The 4,272-nt window shown below is 39.7% G+C and overlaps 1 long non-coding RNA gene across 1 annotated transcript; it reads right to left on the bottom strand.

The window, feature by feature from the left end:
• Positions 1-2,867: 2,867 nt before the first annotated feature.
• LOC123170442 (uncharacterized) lies at positions 2,868-4,047 on the bottom strand. Its single transcript, XR_006485219.1, has 3 exons — positions 3,982-4,047; positions 3,461-3,846; positions 2,868-3,260 (listed from the first exon to the last, which is right to left on the bottom strand). It is a non-coding gene; the product is annotated as an uncharacterized lncRNA (long non-coding RNA).
• Between the last annotated feature and the right edge of the window lie 225 nt (positions 4,048-4,272).

Raw genomic sequence — 4,272 nt, 5'->3', positions numbered from 1 at the left:
CCTAGTTATGTCTTCTAACCGGCGGATTTTGGTTTCTCCACAATGTAATCCATTAAACCCAGCCACAAATTAGATGTCTCAGATTATTCTTTTTCTGCATATTATAATCTATAACCAAAACCAATCCAATATTTTGTTTCCAGGCCAACCTAAATTTAATTCCAGGTGCACAATAATTAGTAAATGATAATATTATTTGAACCCTTCGTATTATATATAGATAGAAAATTACCCAGCACGTGATGGATTCACTTTACAACCTTGTTTCATTGAGTTGCATTGTGCGGCCTGTAGTTCGATCGGCCGGAAACAGTGTCTTCCCATAGATGCATGTGAGATGTGTGTGCATGTACGTCATTATCTACACAACCTGCAATAATGACACGGACCACAAATGTGTGTGCATGTACACCAACAAAAAAAGTGTGACAAATAGCAGCCTTATCTTCATTTGTGTGTGTACTGCACATTAGTGATTGTTTTTACCTATTGCCGGGTTGCACGTCACCTCGCCAATGGGATATTTGCATGTGCATGCCAAGGCTACCTTCAAAACCTATTCAAGACAACACTCCAATTGCTTTGGCTACATATAGAAAATCAAGAGAGGTGGCCGTACTGACATATATGCAGCATCGACATATGAACGGCGAGGAAGCAATCCAATCCTGCATGAAAGCGAGGAGGCAAGCTTCCTTGATTTGTTCCCGACGCGACCCTGTATGAAGCTAGCCCATAGCTCGGCTGGCTAGATAATTAAGCATAGAAAGTTGGCTCGTTTGATGTGAGCATCCACGTACACAACATCCTTTGTGGCTGGAAGATGAAATCGAGATTCGAGAGATGGCGGCGGCGTGACATGCATGGACGCAGAAAAAAGAGATAGATCGGGACAGAGATTGACAAATTGATATATTTCCGGACTCTCGGGTGGAAAATACGGTGGAGGGAGCCATCTGGGTCGTTCATAGATAGGAGGGTGCTTGTTGGTAATAGATGGGAAGCTTGGCTTCATCTGGTGCGTAGACTGATGGAGGTTCAGCTACAACATCAGCCCGATCAGTTGTGTTGGAAACTTACTAGGTCTGGACAATTTACTGTTAAATCGATGTACATCGATGTTATTAACTCGAGTGTCATTCCTAACTCCAAACATGTTTGGAAAGTCAAAGTTCCTTTGAAAATCAAAGTGTTTATGTGGTTTGTCCATAAACAGGTTATTCTAACAAAGGACAACTTGGTTAAGCGCAATTGGATAGGATCTACTAGGTGTAGTTTCTGTGATCGGGATGAAACCATTAAGCATCTATTCTTTGAGTGCCCGTTGGCAAGGATTTTGTGGCGCTCAGTGCAAATTGCTTTTAACATTACTCCTCCGAGTTCGGTTGGGTCGTTATTGGGAACGTGGCTGGATGGGATAGAGTCCGTTACAGCTAGGCACATTCGTGTAGGAGTTTGTGCGTTGTTATGGGCAATTTGGAACTGCAGAAATGATTTGGCTTTTAACAGAATAACTACTATTCATTTTTTGCAGGTTGTATTCCGTGCTACGGCGTTGATCCGTATGTGGTCCCTACTCACTCCGACGGAGGCCAGGGAGCGTTTGGTTACTGGATCTGTCCGGTGGGAGATGGTAGCGCGGGATATATTCAACCGGTTTGGATGGCGGTCATGTAATAGGATAGGCAATTAGTTTTCCTACCTTTATTTCTGCCAGCCGGTTGTGGCTTTATAACTTTTTTGTTTTCATGTCGAGGTCTACGTGAGCTCGACGTTGTTTTCTTTTACGACTCTTAGACTTTGTTGAACCTATTTTATTTATATATGTGGCCGTATGCATCTTCCAGATGCAGAGGCCGGGGAGTCCCCCTTTTTCAAAAAAAATCTGGGTCGTTCATATTTTCATCCAACGTTAAATAACTATTAGATGCGAGGATTACGTGGGGGCTTGTGTGATGCATCCAAGTACTCCCTCCGTTCCCAAATATAAGTCTTTCGAAAGATTCCAGCAAATGACTACATACAGAGCAAAATGAGTGAATCTACACTCTAAAATATGTCTACATACATCCGTATGTTGTAGTCCATTTGAAATGTCTAAAAAGACTTATATTTAGGAACGAAGGGAGTAGTAAATATAAAGATTCTACCTATCAGTTATATATGTATGATTCTTTGAGGTGTCTCTATGAACATCTAACAATTGCAATTATCTTACGAACAATATGAGGATCTAACAGTCGTAGTCCACTAACTAAAACATCTTTTGGCAAGGGCCAATTCCCATTTATTATACGCATAATTCCTCGCACCATTTAAAGAGTACATGAACTAACTTAAGATTAGAAAACTATCACTATAACATGGAATCATTTTTCCTGGTTAGTTAAATTGCAAAAAATAATTGTATCCCCTAGATCAGTTCAGGATAACCATATATACATATGACATTCTACTTGTGTCATGTAAATTAAAATCATAATATATGCAGGAACAATAGAAAACTTTATTTAGGATGTAATTTAGGCAATGTGGTTGTATATGAGAGAAATCGAGTGCATGTTTTATTTCTCCCGAACCTCGACGTTATAAAAATTCAAGAAATAAATGTGGGTGAATCAATATTTTGTGTGTACGGGTGGTTGTGTTAGTGAAATCTAATTGCTTTCAGCTCTATTCTAGTATTTGCGTTTCCTTTTTCTGGCAAAAGCATGTTTAAATGTTGTCTGAAAACACCACAAGATATTGATCATAACCTCTCTCTTCCACGTGTAATAAATTTTCCTAGATTTTTATGACTAACTTTTGTTGATTATCTTAACAACTACAAATCAGACATGCATATGTTTTTAGGATGATAAGGGGATTTCTAACAAATCAGTCAAAATTTGATGGTGATAACTCAGAACATATGACGGGTTATTTTTCTTTCGCTATATATTTTTATTTATACAATTATTGATGAAGATTGTTTGAAATATCACATTGTAAGGCTACACACATGCATATGTATATTAGATCTTTTAATACATGCATGATTCTTACATATGGCTTAATTTTTGGCAAGTCCGGGATTTAATAGGCGGTCTACTCTATTTGAGGTCAACATAAATACATATATCAGTTATACATACCAATATCACAATGTGCGTGATGTCTTTGTATATATGCACGTAAAAACATCCGCAATCCTCCGTTAGATTAGCCCCGGCGACAAATCATATTATTCCAAGCTGTCCAAGAGTATATGACCACACCATCTGCGTCATGTGAAAAGGAGTAAAATCATATGATTCCAGGCACTCCAAAATTATATGATGTCACCGTCGGCATCATGTCAAAAGGAGTAAAATTGTGAGAAGAATTCATCCTAAGAATAAAAGTTGTGGTTCAGTACGTACATGTATAAATAATTCATGAAGCCAAAACATGCATTTGGAGGCACAGGTTCAGTCCTCACCGTGGGCTATCTGTTTGATTATCCACTTCATTAATTGGGCTTTCATCGAGTAATGTGTAAATATGATGTCGGTGAGCATCCTTTTTCTACTGATCTGAATATTCATGTTGTTGGCAAAATAGCCCACCGCTTGTCGCTGATGCTTCTCGCTGGACACAACAACCATGCACGTACTTGTGGATATGAGAAAGCTTCTCGCTGGACACAACAGCCATGCACCTACTTGATTCTCGCTGGGCATAACAGGCATGCACGTACTTGATGGATATAGGAAAGCTGACACACATACGCGGCTAGCTAGCACACGCTGTGCTGGTTGATTTAGATCAGGACATGTACTACTTGCAGACGGAAGTTGAGATTGCAATGACCACAGATTTCAGCGGCTGGAGAGGAAGAGGACCAGGAGAGGATATTTGCATCTTTTTAATATTGATCACAACATGGAAGCATAGGATGGCATGGAAACTACAGAGGGAACATGCGAGGAGGAGCAACAGGTGGAGTAGCGCTAGGGTTACCTCCTCAATTTTCGGTGCCTCATGATGAAGGATTGGTAGGGTGATGACTCTTGATGGAGTTTTTTTCTTGAGGGAGTTGTTTTATTGGTAACCCGTGGATGTGTTTTTTTTTCTTAAAGAGAAGTTCACGTGGGATGGTGGGCAAGGACTCTTGAGGTAATTCATCCAACGGCTGTAAAAAGCTAATAGGAGATCGAATGGTTAATGTCTGAGGATTAACGTGGAGCTTTCAATGGTGCCTCCAATTAGTAAATATATATAAGATAAGATAAGATGGGTTGTAACCGATGA

This window comes from Triticum aestivum, chromosome 7D, assembly GCF_018294505.1.
Source record: "Triticum aestivum cultivar Chinese Spring chromosome 7D, IWGSC CS RefSeq v2.1, whole genome shotgun sequence".
NCBI classification, from domain to species: domain Eukaryota; kingdom Viridiplantae; phylum Streptophyta; class Magnoliopsida; order Poales; family Poaceae; genus Triticum; species Triticum aestivum.
The sequence above is the reverse complement of the archived record's forward strand: the minus strand, read 5'-3'. Positions and strand labels throughout refer to the sequence as shown.